General features: G+C 43.4%; 1 long non-coding RNA gene across 1 annotated transcript; it reads left to right on the top strand.

The window, feature by feature from the left end:
* Positions 1-12,896: 12,896 nt before the first annotated feature.
* On the top strand, positions 12,897-20,497 carry LOC308629795. Its single transcript, XR_014017712.1, has 3 exons — positions 12,897-13,044; positions 15,622-15,731; positions 20,428-20,497. It is a non-coding gene; the product is annotated as an uncharacterized lncRNA (long non-coding RNA).
* Positions 20,498-22,217: the final 1,720 nt, after the last annotated feature.

A 22,217-nucleotide genomic window follows, 5' to 3' on the forward strand; every position in this document is an offset into this window, starting at 1 on the left:
TAAAATGAGGGGTAGCCCGTTTTATGTGCGTGGCCCGTGGACCAGCTTCCCAAAGGCAAACTAATTTTCCTGGCTGTCAAAGTTATCCTCCTAATTTCTAGCTTCACCTGCAGATTTCATAGATCGTTGGGCTCTGCCAGCCGTTTTCTTCTAGAAGGTGCTATTGGTGACAATGAATAAGAAGTGGATATTGGGCTTCCCTGGTGGCACAGTGGTTGAGAATCTGCCTGCCAATGCAGGGGACACGGGTTCGAGCCCTGCTCTGGGAAGATCCCACATGCCGCGGAGCAGCTGGGCCCGTGAGCCACAACTACTGAGCCTGCGCGTCTGGAGCCTGTGTTCCGCAATGAGAGGCCGCGACAGTGAGAGGCCCGCGCACCGCGATGAAGAGTGGCCCCCGCTTGCCACAACTAGAGAAAGCCCTCGCACAGAAATGAAGACCCAACACAGCCTAAAATAAATAAATAAATAAATAAATTTATTAAAAAAAAAAAAAAGAAGTGGATATTCACAGAAAAGCTTGAAAACAGCTGACTTGAGTCTGGCAGCTACATGTTTCTTAGGGAAGACTTCTCCAGCATGCAGATGTTGTAAATAGTAGCCACTCATTACTGTTTCCCAGAGAAGGGACTTGTCATATCCTGTTCTGCAGGTAAAATTATGAATGTGCTCACTATGCAAAAAAAAAAATGTATATTTTCAAAATACGTCTCACAGGTGTTCTAGCGAGAGCACCAAGACCATCAGCAGTTCTTCCACTCTCCAAAGTCTGAGGAGTGCTATGATTAAAGTTCAGAGTATGTCAGGGCCTGAGTAAGAGGCTCTTGTGTGGGGAGGGATACAGTGGTGCAGAAGGAATTATGATTCTTACTGTCTTAGAATTGCATACAGTGCGGTGGGAACAACTTTCAGGGATCAGAACGTCACAGAAGTGAGGGTAAAAGTACATTTGGGATAGGTTCATAAATCCTTCAACACTCCTTTCAAAAGGAAAGCCAAACCCTGCCCCCCATGAGAGGGGGTGCACTTGATCACTCATTTCTAACGAACAGGATGTGGCAGAAGTGATGCTGTGTGACTTCCAAGTGTAGGTCCAAGAAACAGTAAGCTTCCACCTGGCTCTCTCTCTCGGATCACTGGCTCTGAAAGGAACTAGCCACCATGTCCTGAGGACGCTCAAGCTTGTGTAGGGGCCCCTTGTGTGGAGGAACTGAGGTTCCTGGCCAACATCAGCACCAAGTTGCCAGACACCTGAAATGGAAACAGGTCCTTCAGTCCCAGTCTTTAGGTAGCTGTCGCCCCGGCCCGTGTCTTGAGAGAGGCCTCAGGAGAAACCAAACCTGCCAACACCTTGATCTTGGACTTCTGGCCTCCAGAACTGTGAGAAATAAATGTGTGTTGTTTTAAGCCTCCCAGTCTGTGGTATTTTGTTATGGCAGCTGGAGCTGACTAATACATTAAGGAAATATGTGAAATACATAGAAAAAGGCCTAGAAGGATACACATTAAACTGAAAAGAGTTTGATGAAAGTAAGTAGTATTGGTGGTGTTGGTCAGAGAAAAATGTTGACTGTGAAATCTAGGTGGTGGGTTTATAACTGTTCACTGGAAAATTCTTTTCAGCATTTCATTTTTTTTTTTTTTTGCGGTACGCGGGCCTCTCACTGCTGTGGCCTCTCCTGCCGCAGAGCACAGGCTCCGGACGCGCAGGCCCAGTGGCCATGACTCACGGGCCTAGCTGCTCCGTGGCATGCGGGATCCTCCCGGACCAGGGCACGAACCTGTGTCCCCTGCATCGGCAGGCAGACCCCCAACCACTGCGCCACCAGGGAAGCCCTCTTTTCAGCATTTCTGTATGTTGGCAGATTTTTATGATAAGTTGTTTGGGGTGGGGAGAACTTCAAGAGGCCCCCTACTGGAACAGTTTGAGCCTCAAAAGGAATAAAAAGCTGTATATGATTGATGTGTTTGAATTCATTTCTTCATAATGCTATTTTTGGAAATCCTGTTGATCACAGGTGAATATTGCTGGGGCATTGTCTCATTCTGAAAATAGATAAAAGACTCAAGCAAAACAATTAGTCTTGCCTTTCTTATTTTACCCTTACATTTCAAGATAACCAAATAATTGATGAGTGAAAGCACTTATTTATAAAAAGAATTCTAGCCAGTACATGCAGAAGGGTCAATAAAATTAGAGAAGCAACATTTTGCAAACCTTATGAAATAAGCTTCTAAGCAATAATCCTGAAATCATTGGTGAGAGGTCAGTAGGGAACTGTGTAATGGAGGGACAAGGATGACAGCATCTGAATTTAAGGCTATAATGTTCCCTCTAAGCACTACTTTAGTTACATCCCACAAATTAATATGTTATGTTTTCTGTTGAAAATGTTTTCAATTTCCATTATGATTTCTTCTCAGACCTATAGTTTATTTGGAAATGTGGTCTTAATTTACAAATATTTGAGGATTTTCCAGATATGTTTCCAAAATTAGTTTCAGGTTTAATTATGTCGTGAGCAGAGAACATACTTTGTTTTTTTGTGGTTTTTTTGGCCACACCACTTATAGGATCTTAGTTCCCCAACCAGGGATAGAACCTGGACCCTCTGCAGTGAGAGTGCAGAGTCCTAACCACTGGATCACCAGGAAATTCCCCAGAGAACATACTTTGTGTGACTTCTGTGCTTTTTAAAATTTATTGAGATTTGTTGCCGAGAATGTGGACTCCCTTGGTGCATGTTCCTTGAACTGCTGCTGTGGGTGAAGTGTTCAGGAAATGGCAGTGAGGTCCAGTGGGTTGATGGCATTGCTCTAATCTTCTAAAACCTTTCTGATTTTCTGTTCCTGTGTTCTATCAATTGCTGAGAGAGAAATGTTGGAAACTTCCAGCTCTTATGATGGATTTGACAATTTCTCCTTTCCATTTTATCACTTCTTTCATGTACGTTGAAGTTCTGTATTAGGTACATGTACATTTAGCGTTGCTTTGTCTTTTTGATGAATTGGCCCCGTTGCCATTTTAAATATTTCTTTTTATTCCTGATAATATCCCTGGCTCTGGAGTCTACTTTGTCTGATACTAATTTGGCTAACTTACGGATTTCTTTTGATTAGTGTGTGCATGGCATTGTGTCCCCTAAAAGGGAGGAAATCAGTAGAGAAATTCAGTGAAAATGAAATCTGGTTCTTTAATAAGATCAATAAAATTGATAAACCTCTAGCCTTGATAGCCAAGAAAAAAAAAGAGAGAAGACACAAACTACTAATATCAGAAATGGGGCTTCCCTGGTGGCGCAGTGGGTGAGAGTCCGCCTGCTGATGCAGGGGACACGGGTTCGTGCCCCAGTCCGGGAAGATCCCACATGCCGCGGAGCGGCTGGGCCCTTGAGCCATGGCCGCTGAGCCTGCGCTTCGGGAGCCTGTGCTCCGCAACAGGAGAGGCCACAACAGTGAGAGGCCCGCGTACCGCAAAAAAAAAAAAAAAAAAAAGAAATGTAGTAAGGGTCGTCAGTACTGATCCTATAGATATTAAAAGGATAACAAAGGAATATTATGAACAGCTCTATGCCCACAAATTTGATAACTAAGATGAATTGGATCAATTGTTCAAAAACACTAACAAAAGACACACAAGGAGAAATAGATAATCTGAATAGGCCTATATCTGTTGAAGTAACTGAATCACTAATTAGTCATCTTTCAAAAGAGAAAGCACCAGGCACTGATGGTTTCACTGGTAAATTCTATCAAACAGTTAAGAAAGAAATGATGCTGGGGACTTCCCTGGTGGAGCAGTGTGGGGCAACTAAGCCCGTGTGCCACAACTACTGAGCCTGTGCTCTAGAGCCTGTGAGCCAAACCACTGACCCTGCGTGCTGCAACTACTGAAGCCCACGTGCCTGGAGTCCGTGCTGCGCAGCAAGAGAAGCCACCGCAATGAGAAGCCCGCATACCACAACAAAGAGTAGCCCCCACTCACCGCAACTAGAGGAAGCTCGTGTGCAACATCAAAGACCCAACACAGCCAATAATTAATTAATTAATTAATTAAAAAAAAAAAACGGGAGTCATATGAGGTCGCTTCTCCACTCAAAAGCGTTGAATGGCTTCCCATCACTGAGAATGATAGCCAGAATCCTCACAGTGGCCTGCAGTGCCCTCCAATGCCCTGCATGCTCGCTGCCCTCCCCTCCTACAGGGCTCCCAGTGCTACCCGGGCTCAGCTGTCCTGGCTTCCCAAGGACATTCTCACCTGCAGACTTTTGCACCAGACTAGATCGCTCCTCCAGCAGAGATACCCATGGATCAGCTCTCATTATTTCTAGGACTTTGTTCACATCCTCTGCTCAGCAAGGCCTTCCCTGACCACTCTACAGAATGGCACGTATGCCACACCCATACCCACAGATCATGAGTCCTGCTTGGTGCCCACCACCACTGACATACTATTTCACATATTTGTTTTGTTTTTATTATTTTTCTCTGTTCTCTTCTATCCTTCTCCGCCCCCTCCCCAATAGAATGTCTATTTTTCCTTTCAATTCTATCAGGTTTTGCTTCACGTATTTTGAAAATCTGTTGTTAGGTGCTTACACATTTAGGATTTTTATGTCTTCTTGCATAGTGATATATGTGTGGTCATACAAACTGTTTTGCTATATGTAATGTGTCATTTTTTGGTGTATTTACCCCATTACAATTATGTAATGTTCTCCTTTGTCCCCAGTAATCTTCCTTGTTCTGAAGTCTAATTTGTCTGAAGTTAATGTGGCCACACCAGCTTTCTTCTGATTAGTGTTTGCATGGTATATATTTTTTCCACCTTTTTACTTCTAATCTACCTATGTCTTTATATTTAGAGTGAGTTTTTTTCAGACAGAATATGGCTGGGTCTTATGTTTTCTTGTTGTCTGTTTTTATCCAGTGTAATGAACTTTGTCTTTTAATTGATATTGTTGGACAATTTACATTTAATGTAATTTTTGACATGGTTGGGTTAAGTCCATGATTTTGTTATTTTCTGTTTGTCCCTCTGTTTTGCTGTTCCTCCCTTCCCCCTCTCCTGCCTCCTTTGGGTTATTCAAATATTTTTTAGAATTCCGTTTTAATTCATCGGTTGGCTTTTTGGTTCCATCTCTATGTATTATTTTCTCTGTGTGATTGCTCTAGAGATTATAATATACATTACTAACATCTTACAGTCTACTTAAAGTTAATATTTTATCACTTCGTGTAAAATGTAGAAGCCTTACAATTACTTAGGTACCTTTATCTTCCCATTTATGTTGTATTATTGCATATATTACATCTACATACATTGAAAATCCCATTAGACAATGTGATAACTTTTGCTTCTAACAACCATACTTGTTTTAAAGAACTTAAGAGGAGAAAAATAGTCTCCCTATATATTTACTGTTTCTGTTGTTCTTTCTTCATTCCTGAATATCCACGCTTCTTTTTTTTAAAATTAATTAATTTATTTATTTTTGGCTGCGTTGGGTCTTCCTTGCTGCACGCGGGCTTTCTCTAGTTGCAGAGAGCAGAGGCTACTCTTTGTTGCAGTGCACGGGCTTCTCATTGCGGTGGCTTCTTTCGTTGTGGAGCACAGGCTCTAGGCACGCTGGCTTCAGCAGTTGCGGTGCATGGGCTCAGTAGTTGTGGCTCTTGAGCTCTAGAGTGCAGGCTCAGTAGTTGTGGCCCACGGGCTTAGCTGCTCCGCAGCATGTGGGATTTTCCCGGACCAGGGCTCAAACCCGTGTCCCCTGCATTGGCAGGCGGATTCTTAACCACTGTGCCACCAGGGAAGTCCTATCCATGCTTCTTTCTGGTATAATTTCCCTTCAGTTCAAAGAATTTCCTTTACCTTCTCTTTTAGAGCAAGTCTGCTATTGATGAATTTTCTTTGCTTTCCTTCTGCAATGTATTTTATCTTCATTCCTGAAATATGGTTTCTTGCATGTAGAATTCTGGGTTGACAGTTCTTTTTTTTTTTCCCTTCAGCACTGTCAAAATGTTTTCCCACTGTTTCTGGCCTCTTTAATTTCTGATGAGAAATCTGTGATCATTCCAAGTGTTTTTGCATGTAATATATCATTTTTCTCTAGCTGCTGTCAAAATGTTTTCTTTATCTTCAGTTTTCAGCACTTTGAGTTTGATGTGTAGAGGTTTGTGGTTTTGTTCTGTTTTGTTTAATTTTTATGTTATCCAGTTTGGTGTTCACTGAGCTTCGTGGGAAGTTTTCAACCACTATTTCTTCAAGTTTTTTTTTTTTTTTCTGCACCAATCTTTTTCTCATCTCTGGGACTCCTATGACACAATGCTCAAACTGTCCATATTGTCTTTTTCTTTTTCTTTTTTTGGCCACGCCACTCAGCTTGCAGGATCGTAGTTCCCCAACCAGGGATGGAACCTGTGCCCCTTGCAGTGGAAGTGCAGAGTCCTAACCACTGGACCGCCAGGGAAGTCCATATTGTTTTTTTCAACCTTTATCCTCTCTGTTCATTATTTCTATTGATCTGTCTTCAAGTTCCCTTATTTTTTCTTTCTGTCATCTCCGTCTGGTATTAGGCCCTCCAGAGAATTGTTAATTTTAGGCCATGTATTTATTTTTAATTGTTAATTTTCCATTTGGTCCTTTTAAATTATTTGTTTCTCTGCTGAGAACTTCTGCCTTTCCATTCATTTCAAATACATTTACCTTTGCATCATGGAGCTTAACTTTAAACAGCTGCTTTAAAGTCTTTGTCTGACAATCCCAGCGTCTGGGTTACCCCCAGGTTGGCATCTGCTGATTGTCTTTTCTCTTGAGAATTGGTCAATTTTCCTGACTCTTTATATGTGGAGTAATCTTAGATTTTATCCTGGACATTTTGAATATTGTGTTGTTTACGGTCTGAGTCCTGTTAGAATCCTCTGGAACATACTGACTTTGGGGCTGTTTTAGTGGCAGCCGCCCTGGAACAGCTCAGACTGCAAGTTCTGCTTTGCCTCTGTGGGTGGTGGTTCCAGTGTCTGGCTTTGCTGTGTTGATTTGGGTCTGGGATGTGTGTGCACAGAGGAGACGTGAGCCCAGGCTCTGGTATGGACTCATTTCCAGAATCAGGCATCCCTTCTTCAGCCCTCTCCTTTCCAGGATTCTCCCCACATCCTCTGACTCACAGGGGCCCCTTTTCTGGTGCTCTGGCCAGAAAGATGGGGTTCCTCGGAGCTTTAGCTGCCCACCTGCCACTGCACAGTTCTGTGACGAGGGCTGCCCCTGGGGCACAGCCAGGAGACGAAAAAGGAGAGAAAAAATGGATATTTCCCCCCATGCACAGTCTTTAGACCTCAGGCATACCTTTCCCCAGGCCCTCTGCCCAGAAAGACAGTTTCCGTGGGAGTTTTAGACTCCAGGGTGCCACTGCAAAATGGGGCCGGAAAGCAGGACAGTTTCTTAGGATAAAGAATAAAGAACAAGGAGGAGAAAAAGATAAAATATCTGATCTGAATGGGGCCAAACAGTCAACCTTGTTTGGGTGAGAAGGAATAAGGAAGTAAGTGTAGCGATGGGGGTTGGCTTGGCGTGGGGGTTTGGCGGACGCGTATCCTGCACTTCTGGTCAAGCAGAGCATTTATGGGGACTACTTATCTACGTTTGGTTTACTGACATGGCACCCTTGTCAGGAGCAGCTCCAACTTGAGCCTAGAAAGTTATTTCAACACATCAAAAACCTATTTACAAACAAAATCATTTTGGGAATCCCCTGGCGGCCCAGTGGTTAGGACTCGGCACTTTCATTCCTGTGGGCCTGGGTTCAATCCCTGGTTGGGGAGCTAAGATCGAGACATGGCCAAAAAAAAAAAAAAGAAAAAGAAAAAAAGAAAACAAACAACTTAAAATCATTTTAAGGCCAAATTTAGAGTTCCCATTGAAATCATGAGTTTGATGGCTACTGGTGTTTCAATTACATTAACATGGCTATTAAACTAACTGTTAAAAAGGAAGATGTTCTGCCACATTCCCTGCCCCCTTTGGGAAGCCTGGGACTTGAGTGAGTGGGAGAGACCTGAGCTGGGTCTAAACTGCCTCTGTTGCTAGGTAACCTTGGGCAATTTATTTGTCATCTCTAAGCCTCAGTTTCCTTATCTCTGACATGGGAATAACAATAGTAATATTTACCTCATAGGCTTGGGAGAGGTCCAATAAGATCAGGTGGATGAATTATGCCTTTATTTTCCTGTAGGCTTATCTTAAAAGAATGAGAAGTATTTTCAAGAGGGCCAACCTCCGTTCTGCAGGGTGGAGGATGCTCCTGGTTTTTGTTTATTTATTTAATTTTTTTTTGAATTCTTGAATTTTATTTTATTTTTTTATACAGCAGGTTCTTATTAGTCATCCATTTTATACCCATCAGTGTATACATGTCAATCCCAATCTCCCAATTCATCACACCACCCCACCCCTGCTGCTGCTTTCCCCCGTTGGTGTGCATACGTTTGTTCTCTACATCTGTGTCTCAGTTTTTGCCCTGCAAACCGGTTCATCTGTACCATTTTTCTAGGTTCCACATATATGTGTTAATATACGATATTTGTTTTTCTCTTTCTGACTTACTTCACTCTGTATGACAGTCTCCAGATTCATCCATATCTCTACAAATGACCCAATTTTGTTCCTTTTTATGGCTGAGTAATATTCCATTGTATATATGTACCACATCTGGGCTTCCCTGGTGGCTCAGTGGTTGAGAGTCTGCCTGCCGATGCAGGGGACACGGGTTCGTGCCCTGGTCTGGGAGGATCCCACATGCTGCGGAGCGGCTGGGCCTGTGAGCCATGGCTGCTGAGCCTGCACGTCCAAAGCCTATGCTCCGCAACGGGAGAGGCCACAACAGTGAGAGGCCCGCGTACAGCAAAAAAAAAAGAAAAAAAAAAGGCAGGCGAGTCAGGGAGAGGTCTTCCTGTTGGTCTTGTGTGGATGGCAGCCCCACTGCTGTGTTTGAAGTGCTGCGAGGTGGGGAACCCAGGTTATGAGGACATGCTGCATGCTGGGCTCCGAACCCTGTATCTGCAAACAGCTTGCAGGAGCTTTGACAGATACACAGTTGCATCCAGTAAACCATGGCCCCGTGGTCGGTCAGGACTCAGAGCATGTCATGGTCCCAAAGTTTCCTCACGCCTCTTTGCAGGTCAGCCTCTCCTCTTTCCCCAACCCAGGCACCACAGATTTGGGGGAGGAGGAATCTAAATGGTGGGAAAAGAAAATAAACAAAAACAAAGCAAGTGATTTAGGAGGGAAAATTGAGAAACAGCAGGGTACCGTCCAAGTTTCTGTTTGCAAAATTGCTTTGTGTGTGTATACATTTTGGAGAGAAGCTGGGTTTTTAGAAAAGATTTGCATTTTCTTTGTGATTTTTCTTTCGAGTTAGAAAAACAGAACCTCAGTGGACAGAATCTTAGATGGCTGCCAGCCCCATGGTTCTCAAACCGTGATCCTCAGGGTGCTAGAATTCCACAGGCGGCCTGACTTTGAGGGATTCCGTACATGTATGATTCTTATTGTTAAAACATTTTGAAACTGTGTAGAAATGGCAATAAATTTTATGTCTCTCATGCCCTTGTCTTTCTTTATAGATGTATAATTTTACTATATATATAGAAAATATTTTATCTTTATATAGCATTTCATATAGTATTTATTATATAAATAAGAAAATTATCATATAAATAATATATTTTGTATGTCTATTATAGTATTTGTAGTATTTAAGATGTGGTTATAAAATATATATAGATAAAATACTATATATAATAAATATATAGTATATATAGATAAATATATAGTAAAATATACAGAAAATATAGATAAAACACTATAGTGAATATATTTTTTATGTTATATAAAATTTGTATATATATATATTATATATGGAATGAAATACTATATATAGGAAAATTATAAATCTATAAAGAAAAACAGTCATGGTAAACATATATATTTAGTATACATATATAATATAAAGATACACATTTAGTGTATATATATATATATATATATATATATATATATATATATATATAGTAATATATATGTTGCCAAACAACATAATGCATGTTTGTCAATCTTATTTGTATGTATGATTCTGGAATTTGCACTTTTTTCCCATTATGTTCATAAGATTAATTCATTTTCATGTACAAAGCTACAGGTGATTTATTTTCTCTGCTGAATAGCATTCCATTGTAGACTACATTCTCGTTTCTTTATCCTTTAATGGTCGATGGAAATGTGAGTTGTTTCAGGTTTTTGGTGTTGCACACAATGCTGCTAACAACATTCTTACACATGTGCAACAGTTTATCTGAAGACTGAGTAACATACCCAGGACTGGAATGGAAGGTTCCAGGGTAGGGGCCTCTTCAACTTTACAAGATGATGTGAAAATTTTTCCAATGATAGGTATGTAGCCAGGTCAGCTTTTTTCTGTGGAGACCCCAGAAGAAAGTTTCCACCATCGCTGTGTGTAAATTTGAAATTCTTATAATGATATCATTGTTAAGAGGCTGTAGCTCAGTACTGGACGTTTAAAAGAGTTTAGAGCCCTGTGGCTGACCAGGACGAGTTACAGCAGCTAGGCTACTAACCCGGTGAATGACTGGGATGGATGGATCTTTATGCTTCTGTGGGCACAGTTTACTCACCTGTAAAATGGGAAAGAAAGACCTGCTTCAAAGGGACTCGGGGATTAGAGAGACATGACAGCTAATTCCAGTGCCTGATCTTGGCTGGGTCCGGTACTGGAGGGAAACATGCTTTGAAGGACATTATTGAGTCAATTGGTGAAACTGACAACATTGGAATATCAACGGTAGATTAGATCAGATATATTATCAGGGTTAAATTTGCTGAAGCTGATAGCTGTACTAGGTGATATAAAAGAACATCCCTGGGACTTCCCTGGTGGGCCAGTGGTTAAGACTCCGAGCTTCTAATGCAGGGGGCCCACGTCTGATCCCTGGTCAGGGAACTAGATCCCGCATTCGTCAGCTAAGATCCCACATGCCGTAACTAAAGATCATGCATGCCGCAACTAAGATCTGGAGCAGCTAAATAAATAAATAAATCATCCTACATCCAGAAGTATTTCGAGGTAAAAGGCTGGGATGCTTGCAACTTACTCTCAAATGTGTAAATTAGGATTGCAATTGATGAAGCATGTCAGGTAAAGTGTTAGCGCCAGTGAACAAAAAAGATGGGAAAACCTCCTAAACTCGGGGAAGACTGGGAACAAGCACAGCAGTTTTTTTCTAGGAGCTCTAGGGCTTGACACGGCATTTGGAGATGTCTGCCAAAAGAACAAATGATTGAATAAATGAACAAATGAATAAGTTAATAAATAAAGGCTGTGGTGTCTTGGCTGGGCATAGATGTAGAGAACTCCTTGTGTTAACATTGACCTTTTCGTGAAGTTTGATTTTGAGTGATGGCCTGTCTCACTCCCAGAACAGAGTAGATCCCAGCACATTGTCCAATAAAAGTACAATGTGAGGGCTTCCCTGGTGGCACAGTGGTTGAGAGTCCGCCTGCCGGTGCAGGGGACACAGGTTCGTGCCCCGGTCCGGGAAGATCCCACGTGCCGCAGAGCGGCTGGGCCCGTGAGCCATGGCCGCGGAGCCTGTGCGTCCGGAGCCTGTGCTCTGCAACGGGAGAGGCCACAACAGTGAGAGGCCCACGTACTGCAAAAAAAAAAAAAAAAAAAAATGCGAGTCATATATGTATTATAATTTTAGAACTGTCTAGTGACCACCTTAGAAGCGTAAAAAGATTAGGTAAAGTCAATTTTAATACTGTATTTCATTTAGCCCAACGTGTTCAGATAGTATTACTTTAACATATAACTAATATTAAAATCATTGAGTTTTTTTTTTTTTTTTCCAGTACGCGGGCCTCTCACTGTTGTGGCCTCTCCCGTTGCGGAGCACAGGCTCCGGACGCGCAGGCCCAGCGGCCATGGCTCACGGGCCCAGCCGCTCCGCGGCACGTGGGATCTTCCCGGACCGGGGCACGAACCCGTGTCCCCTGCATCGGCAGGTGGACTCTCACCCACTGCGCCACCAGGGAAGCCCCCCATTGAGGTATTTTTACATTCTTTTTTTTTCATTTGAAGTCCTGGCAGTCCAACACGTACCTTACTTACTGCACTTCTCAATTCAATCAGTAAATTTTCATCGAAATAGTTGATCTGTATTTTGATTTCATAAAATTTACAGTTGAAAAGGTAGATTTATATACCCCAATTGTTCCAAACATACTTGAAAGTTTTCCAATAGCTGAATGAGTATGGCTTTTAAATTTAAATTAATTTAAAGGAAATAAAATGAAAACTGCAGTTCCCCAGTTATACTGGCTACCTGTGGCTGGTGTGTGCTGTGCTGGATGGCAAGGGGGTACGTGCTCCCTAAATAGGATGGATGGATGGATGCATGAGTGGAGCTAGGCTGGTTAGCAGACCGCCCTCTCATAAGGGTTTCAGATTCAGTCAAAGGCACGTTTGTTAAAGGAAAACATCAAGTAGCAAAATCATATGTGCAATATATCCCATTTTTGTTTTTTCAAATATCAAGTAAGCATTAGTATAGGCACTGGAAAAATATATACCACATTGTATGCAGTGAATTCAGTAAGTATTCATCTAGAGGCAGGCCTGCCCGAGTTGCTGAGTTAAGGTCCCTCCCTGCACGGAGCTGCCACTCTGGCTGGGGAGACGGACAGTGGACAGATGGGTAGTGGTCGCGTGGCTGTGGGGGATAAAGGGCATTTATTGTTACAGAAGCTGGAGGGGCAGAATGAAGGCGGCCCCAGACGGAGGGCTCTCTGAAGAGGACACGTCTGAGCTGAGATCTGGGAAGCCAGAAGTGCGCCCTGCGTGGGGAGGCGTGGGGAGATTGATGCTCCCGCTGGACGGGGGGATTTGTCGGTATCGCGGGAAGAACTTGAGTCGGCGGAGAGACGAGTCGCCTGCAGGTGGCGCTCTCGGCCCACCCTTTTCGGTCCAGGTAATGGGGGTTTCCTTTTTCAGTTGCGAACCTCGTGGGAAGCCCAGGAAGCACTTTTCTCTCAGGTGAGTCTCGCAGTCGTTTCTCCAGGGTATTGTATCTGAACGGGGCTGAAAGATGGAGTCGAAGGGTCACATATGGCCCAGATCCCCCAAACCTCTCCCCCTTCCCTCTTGACAGAGCCCACCTCCGCCTTCACCAAGGCTAATCTTCCAATGGGGGCGCAGTCAGGAGTCAGAGTCCGTGTTCAGCTCCACGAGACCTTGGGCGAGTTATCCATCTTCTCTGAGCTGCTTCCTAGCTGTGAACTAGGTCAGGAACCCTGACTTTGAAACAAGATCGTGGGGTCTTGGAGCGGGCAGCGTGTCTGCCTTGGTCCTGGCCGGTCCTGCGGTAACTGAGCCCAGCTGCCAGGCACTGTAGTAAGTGCTCACTTAGTCCCCAGGACAACCCCCGAGGCAGGGATGCTGGTATCCCCACCGGGGTGGAGGCGGTCCAGCCAGCCTCCTGGCCTCAGAGGCCGTGTGCTCCACTAAACTGTGTTGGGCCATCTCCCTTTTTTTGAGGTGGATTCTTTCACTGGGGTCCTTTGAGAAGAGGGCGTTAAGAATTGGAAAGTGGAGTTTGTGCTGCCGTAACCCTGAGCAGGAGGCAAGAACTGGAGGATGAGCTGAGAGAACGGTACTTCTCTGGAGCTATGACAAATCTCCCCTCCTCGACTCGCGGAATCAGTAATTATCAAGAGTGCCTACTACAAGCCAGGCACTGCCTTAAATGCTTTATAAACAGTGTCTCATTTAATCTTTTCAGCATTTTTTAACTCAAAGAGAAGTACAGAGTAGTATATAAACACCCATTCACCTACGTCCAGATTTTTAAATGTTAACATTTTGCCATATTTGCCTCAGGAGTTTGCCTCAGGGACTTCCCTGGCGGTCCAGTGGTTAAAACCACCAATGCAGGGGGCGCAAGTTCGATCCCTGGTCGGGGAGCTAAAATCCCACATGCCGCCTGGTGTGGTCAAAAAACAAATAATAAAAAATAAATTGATTTATCTTAAAAAAATATTTTTCTTTCTAAGGGAAAAAAAAAATTTGAAGTCCCCTTTCTGTCTCTCCTAAATTTCATCTTCTCCCCGCTCCCCACCCCAGGAGAAGCCATCACAAATCTATAAGTAATACATACATTGTTTGGTATCTTTTAATGAAATTGTTATTGATTTAATTGTAGATTCACATGCAGTTGTAAGAACTAAAACACTTTGCCCAGTTTCTCCTAATGATGCAAAACTGTAGTATAATATCACAGCCAGGATGTAGACATTGGTACAGTTCACCTATTTTATTCAGATTTCCTGTTTTAGCCATCCTCTTTTCTGTTTGTGTGTTATGTCTTTAAATGTACACCAGTGGTATACTATGCATATCCTTCTGCAACACCCTTTTTCACCCAAAATGATGTTTTCAAGATCTATCCATCTTGGTACATACTGTGCTAGTTCATACGTTGTGTGAATATACTGCAATTTATTATTCATTCCACGTGGATATCAAAGTAGGGTTTTGTGTGTGTGTGTATGTGTGTGTGTGTGTGTGTGTGTGCGCGTTATATATAGTGCAATGAAGAGACTTGCATTTGTCACCCCCAGCGATAGTTTAGAGGATATGACCAGAAGAGGAATCTCGGGGTCATAAGGTGTCTGCATTCCAATTTATTAGACATTAACAAATTGTCCTCCAAAGCATCTACATCAATTTGCACTCCCTCCAGCAGTGTAGGGCTATTTCTGTTTCTTTTCATCTCCTGTGCATGAAGGAGTATCTATCTCACTGTTGTTTGAATTTGCATTTCCCTGATATAAGTAGATTTCTGATTTAAGCAGAAAAGGAAATTATTAAAAGCAGCTAAAATCTCCAGGAGGGCTGGGAAACCAGGCTCAAAGCTGAGCAGACAGAAGTGTGCAGATCAGGCCAAGAGCTGGCAGTGATGACAGAATGAAGACAACACAGGGTCCCAGATGTTGGAGCTGGCACCCCAGCACCAATGACAGCAGCCCCTGGATGCTGGTGGAAGCCCCCAGCCTCCACCCCCCTTCGCTGTGTGAGGCAGGTGCTGCAGCTGCAGTGGGCTATCACCATCGTGCAGGCCGCTCGGCCTCAGAGCCCCACTTCACGTCAGCGCGGCTGGGTGCAGCTGGGGCTGAGTGTCTGGCAGTTTACCCGCACGTGGTAGGAGAACAGTCTCAAAGGAGGGGATTCCGCAAACATGGGGAGGAAGGCGCAGGTGCGGTATGGTCAAAAAATGACAAATGTCTAGCACACCCAGTCAACAGTAAGGTTGGACATCTTTTATTTGTTTATTGGCCACTCATATTTCCTCTTCAGTGAGTCTCCTTTGCCTCTTTGGGGTGGTTTGTCTTTTCCATGTTGAAGTGGATGAGTTCTTTATAAATTCTGAATTATAATCTTTAAACCTATTACCTATGTTAAAGTATGTATATTCTTCTGGGCTGGGCTGTATCTGTTCACCTTGTTTTTGGTGTCTTTTTTTTTTTGGTCCACGCTGCGTGGCTTGCAGGATCTTAGCTCCCTGACCAGAGATTGAACCCGTGCCCTCGGCAGTGAAAGCGCTGAGTCCTAATCACTGGACCGCCAGGGAATTCCCTCATGGCGTCTTTTATCATGCAGGTTTGTCGCGCTGGCACTTAAAATTATCTATATTTTTCTTTGTACTTGTGCTTTTCTGACTGCCTCCCTGGTTTGAGAACATGGCCAGATGCGTGATTGGGTTCAGGTCTTCCACTGAAAACAACTAAAATCCTGGATAAAATGAAAGCACTATCTGGGCTTCCCCGGTGGCGCAGTGGTTGAGAATCTGCCTGCCAAAGCAGGTGACATGGGTTCAAGCCCTGGTCTGGGAAGATCCCACATGCCGTGGAGCAACTAAGCCTGTGCGCCACAACTACTGAATCTGCATGCCACAACTACTGAAGCCCGCGCGCCTGGAGCCCGTGCTCCGCAACAAGAGAAGCCACCGCAGTGAGAAGGCCGCGCACTGCAACGAAGAGTAGCCCCCGCTCACTGCAACTAGAGAAAGCCCACATGTAGCAATGAAGACCCAATGCAGCCAAAAATAAATAAAATAGATACGTTAAAGAAATAAAAAATGTTAAAAAAATGTGAACACTATCTGAGTAAATCACTGAAGAGCCGACAAGATAGTAAAGATTTGCTGCAAATAAAAGAGTTATCATCACTATAAATAAGGAATTAAAATCTGAGGGAAAGTAAGAAGAGCGCTAGAGGCATTTGCCAACCTGGGTGAACTGGAGCTCAGCTGATGGCCTCATAATACATGGAAGAAGGTAAAGACCAGGGTCTGTACAAAGTTGGGAATATAATAGGAAGCCATTGTCCCTTAAAACTGGACCCCCCCCAAAAAAAAAAAAAAAACTTCCCTGGTGGCGCAGTGGTTGAGAGTCCGCCTGCCTATGCAGGGGATGCGGGTTCGTGCCCCGGTCCAGGAGGATCCCGCGTGCCACGGAGCGGCTGGGCCCGTGGGCCATGGCCGCTGAGCCTGCGCGTCCAGAGCCTGTGCTCTGCAACGGGAGAGGCCACAGCAGTGAGAGGCCCACGTACCACAAAAAAACAACAACAACAACAAAAAACCTGGACCCAAAGGCTATGTCCTCAGGGTAAGAGGCAGCAAAGTGACATTTGCCTGTCCCAGCCACAGCAGGGGGTTATAAGGAAGGTTACCTCGATACAGAATCGTGCTGGGATGTGGGAGGCGTGCCTGAGACAGTAGCAGTAAGCCTGCCTTTCACGGATGTGGAGCCCAGCTGGGAGGGCCACAGCCTTACGCTTCGGAAGCAAAGTGGTCTCAGACTGGTAGCTTGCCTAGGTACCTAGCAGAAGCAGATGTAAATTCTTACTGCCTTTTTTTTAAGTAATAAAGGGGTTTACTCTGTTCTAACACCTAGAGGTGACTCCTTAGCTAATTAACTTTCAGTCTTTCATGTTTTCTCACCTGTGCATTTAAGATGATACATTTCCCTTTAAACATTGATTGCCTTGTTTACTTCTAAGATAAGTAGTTGCTTTCATTGTCAATTCCAAATAATCTCTATTTCATGATGAATTATTTTACATTTCTGCATATATATATTATTTTATTTATTTATTTATTTATTTATTTTTGCGGTACGCGGGCCTCTCACTGTTGTGGCCCCTCCCGTTGCGGAACACAGGCCCCGGACGCGCAGGCTCAGCAGCCATGGCTCACGGGCCCAGCCGCTCCGCGGCATGTGGGATCTTCCCGGACCGGGGCACAAACCTGCGTCCCCTGCATCGGCAGGCGGACTCTCAACCACTGTGCCACCAGGGAAGCCCATATATATTATTTTACATTTCCACATATATAGGAGATTTTGGGGTAGCAGTTTGTTAATAATTTTTATTGAGGTGTAGTTTACATAAAGCCTACATACATAGCTTATGTATTAGAGATCAAAGGATTTTGACAAATGCATACATCAGTGTAACTGACACCCTTATTGAGATAGAACATTTCTATCACCCCACGTGCCACAACTAAGGAGCCTGCCCGCCATGACTAAGACCCAGTGCAACCAAATAAATAAATAATAATAAAAACAAAGAAAATCAATTGACCGTATACGAGTGGGTTAAGTTCTGGGCTCTCTGTGCTGTTCCATTGATCTATTTGCATTTCCTTATGACGGTATCACATTACTTTGATTACTGTAGCTTTATAGAAAACCTGAAATCAGTCAGTGAGAGTCCTCCAGCTTTGTTCTTCTTTTTAAAAATTGTGTTGATTATCTTAGATACTTTGCTTTTCCATATACATTTGATAATTAGCATATACATTTCTATGAACAAAGCATACTAGGATTATGATTGGAACTCCATTGAGGCTATAGATCAATTTGGGAAGAATTGACATCCTAACAATATGTCAATGTAAGTATTTAGGTCTTCTTTAGTTACCCTCAGCAATGTTTTATAATTTTCATCTTTGAGGTTTTGCCCATATCTTTAAAAATTTATCCCTATGTATTTCCATTTTGTATATTAGTGGTATCTTTATTTATTTTATTTTATTATTTTATTTTTATTATTATTATTTTTTTTGCGGTACGCTGGCCTCTCACCGTTGTGGTCTCTCCCGTTGTGGAGCACAGGCTCCGGACGCGCAGGCCCAGCGGCCACGGCTTACGGGCCCAGCTGCTCCGCGGCATGTGGGGTCTTCCCGGACTGGGGCACGAACCCGTGTCCCCTGCATCGGCAGGTGGACTCTCAACCACTGCGCCACCAGGGAAGCCCTTAGTGGTATTTTTTAAAAGTTTATTTTCTAGTTGTACATTGCTAGCGTATAGAAGTACAATAGATATTTATATTTGATGTTGTATCTTGGAACCTTGCTAATTCAGTTACTAGCTCTAGTAACCTTTCTGGATTCTAGAGAATTTACTATGTACATTACCATATTTTTAATGAACAGATTCTTTCCTATCTGTATGCATTTTTTTCCTGTTTCTCGCTTCACTGTGCACTGGCTAGACCTCCAGCACAGTGTTGAATATGAACAGTGGGAGTGTGCATGTTGGTCTTCTTCCCAAGCATTTAATATTTCAATCCAAATATTGAAAACATTCAGTATTTTATCATCCTGCCCCAGATGGCTAGCTCTTGGTTTTTTGAAGATACCTTTATGAGGTTGAGGAAGTTCCCTTCAATTGCTAGTTTGCCAAGAGTTTTATAATGAATGGATGCTGAAGTTTTTCAAATGCTTTTTGTGAATATTATTGAAATGGTCATATGGGTTTTCTCCTTTGCTCTATGAGTGTGGTGTTACCAGTTGAACTGTGTTCCCAAAAAAGACATGTTGAAGTCCTAACCCTCAGTACCTAGCAATGTGACCTTGTTTGGAAATAGGGTCTTTGCAGAAGTGATCAAGTGAAGATGAGGTCATGAGGGTGGGCCCTACTCCAACGTGACTGATGTCACTATAAGAAAAAGAAAATGCCTTGTGAAGACAGACACCCGGGGAGAAGACAGCCATGGGATGTGTCTACAAGCTGAGGAACACCAGGGACTGTCGGCAAACACCAGAAGCTGGAAAAGGCAAGGAAGTCTTCTCCTCTCACAAGTTCCAGAGGGACCCTGGCCACCAACAGCGTGATTTCAGACTTCAAGCCTCCAGACCTGTGAGGCAAAATTTTTCTGTTGTTGAAAGCCACACGGATTGTTAGGGCAGCCCCAGGAAACAAATACATGTGGTGAATTACCTGGACTGATTTAAAATGTTAAACCAAACTTGCATTTCACTTGGTCACAATACTTTTTATGTATTACTGGATTGGATTTGCTTGTATTTTGTTAAGGTTTTCTGCGTCTGTGTTCATGAAGAATATTATGTGTAGTTTTCTTGGGATGTACTTGTCTGATTTTGGTATTAAGGTATTTTTCTTTTAATGTCTTTGTCTTATTTTGATATCAGACTTTTACAGAAAGAGTTTGGAGAAATAGTTTTTTTTTTTAAGACTGTTTTTTAAGGGAAGTTTAAGGTTCACAGCAAAATTGAGAGGGAGGTACAGAGAATTCCCCACATACCCCCTCCCCCTACATATGCATTGCTTCCCCGGTTGTATCATCACTCACCAGAGTGGTGCATGTATTACCAAGAATGAACCTACATTGACACATCATAATCACTCAAAGTCAGTGGTTTGCCTTAGGGTTCACTCTTTTTTTTTTTTTTAAATGATACTTAGAGACTGAGTATTTATTTATTTATTTAGAAGATGTTGGGGGTAAGAGTTTATTAATTTATTTATTTTTGGCTGTGTTGGGTCTTCGTTTCTGTGCGAAGGCTTTCTCCAGTTGTGGCAAGCGGGGGCCACTCTTCATTGCGATGCGCGGGCCTGTCACTATCGCGGCCTCTCTTGTTGTGGAGCGCAGGCTCCAGACGCGCAGCCTCAGTAGTTGTGGCTCACAGGCCCAGTCGGTCCGCGGCATGTGGGATCCTCCCAGACCAGGGCTCGAACCCACGTCCCTTGCATTGGCAGGCAGATTCTCAACCGCTGCGCCACCAGGGAAACCCCAGGGTTTGCTCTTGTTTTTCTCTATTCAATGAGTTTAGATGAACTGGGGAAATGGTTTTGTTTTTAAATTTTCTGTTTGTTTGTTGCTACTGTCTAGAAATCCAATTGATATATGTGTATTGGTGTTGTATCCTGCAACTATGGTAAATTCACTTATTCTAGTTCTAGTTGGGTTTTCTTAGCATTTTTTATGTATTTCCATATGCGCCTTCCTTTCCAATCTTTATGCCTTTTTTTCCCTGCCTGCTTCACAGGCTGGGACTTCCAGTCAGTGTTGAGTAGAAGAGAGAGTGGACATCTTGTGTTATTGCTAATCCTTGGGGGAGAATGTTCAGTCTCTCACTTTATGTATGAAGTCAGCATTAGACTTTCAGCGATGCTGTTTATCAGGCTGAAGAAGTTTCCTTACCATCCTAGTTTGCAGAGTTATAATCATGAATGGGTATTAAATTTTGTCAAAAATTTTCTGCATTATTTATCTTTTTCTGCAATTTATATTTTCAGCATATGAGATGATCATATGGTTCTTTTGTTAATATGGTGAGTTACATTGATTTTTCAAATAATTAAACCAACATTACATTCCTGGCATATGCTTTGCTTGCATTTGATTGCTATTATTTTTTCCTTTAGAAGTTCAATAGAATTCACTAGAGAAGCCATCTGGACCAGGAGTTTTCTTTGTGAGGAAGGTTTTTTTTTTTTTTTTTTTTTTTTTTTTTTGCGGTACGCGGGCCTCTCACTGTTGTAGCTTCTCCCGTTGCGGAGTACAGGCTCCGGACGCGCAGGCTCAGCGGCCATGGCTCACGGGCCCAGCTGCTCCGCGGCATGTGGGATCTTCCCGGACCGAGGCACAAACCCGTGTCCCCTGCATCGGCAGGTGGACTCTCAACCACTGTGCCACCAGGGAAGCCCTAAGATTTAATTTTATTTACTTTTGGCTGTGTTGGGTCTTCATTGCTCTGCACGGGCTTTCTCCAGTTGCGGTGAGCAGGGACTACTCTTTGTTGCAGTGCGCAGGCTTCTCATTGCGGTGGTTTCTCTTGTTGTGGAGCACGGGCTCTAGGCCTGCGGGCTTCAGTAGTTGTGGCACATGGACTCAGTAGTTGTGGCTCGCGGGCTGTAGAGCACAGGCTCAGTAGTTGTGGCGCACGGGCTTAGTTGCTCTGCGGCATGTGGGATCTTCCTGGACCAGGGCTTAAACCCATGTCCCCTGTATTGGCGGGCGGATTCTTATCCACTGCGCCACATGGGAAGTCCCAGTAACCATTTTTTAGGTGTACCGTTCAATGGCATTGAGCGCCATGAATTTAATGGCTTTGTAGCAACAAACATGTACTGCCTGCAGATCTGAAGGTAACAAGTCTGAAATGAGACTGAACAGGGTTAAAACCTAGGTGTTGGTGGGACAGGTTCCTTTTGGAGGCTCCAGTGGAGAATCCATTCCTTGCCTCTTCCAGCTTGTAGAGGCTACTGGCATTCCTTGGCTGATGAATGCATTACTTCACTTTCTACTTTCAACATCACATGGCCTTCTCCCTAACTTTGACAGTCTTTGACAATTCCTTTTGTGCAGCACCCTTGTAATTACATTGAACCCGCCCAGATCATTCAGGGCACCCTTCCCATCTCAAGATTCTTAACTGTAGACATCTGCAAAGTCCCTTTTTCCATGTAAGGTAACATATCCGCAGGTTCTGGGATTAGAACCTCTTTGAGGGGGCATTATTCCATCTATCACAGTCCGTCCTCTGCCCCCACAAAGATTCACATCCATCCAATATGCAAAATACATTCATCCCATCCCAACATCCCCCAAAATCTCAACCCTTTATAGCATCAACTCAAAGTCCAAAATCTCATCTGAATCTCATTAGCTCACAAGTCAAAAATCTCATCATCCGAATAATGTAAATCAAGTATGGGTTTGACTCTATGTATGATTCATCCTGAGGCAAAATTCCTCTTCATCTGTACACTTAGAAAATAAATGATCTAATCCCAAAATACAATAGTGAGATAGGTATGGGGTAACGGTTATAGA

Source organism: Mesoplodon bidens (genome assembly GCF_964165515.1).
Source record: "Mesoplodon bidens genome assembly, chromosome: 15".
NCBI classification, from domain to species: domain Eukaryota; kingdom Metazoa; phylum Chordata; class Mammalia; order Artiodactyla; family Ziphiidae; genus Mesoplodon; species Mesoplodon bidens.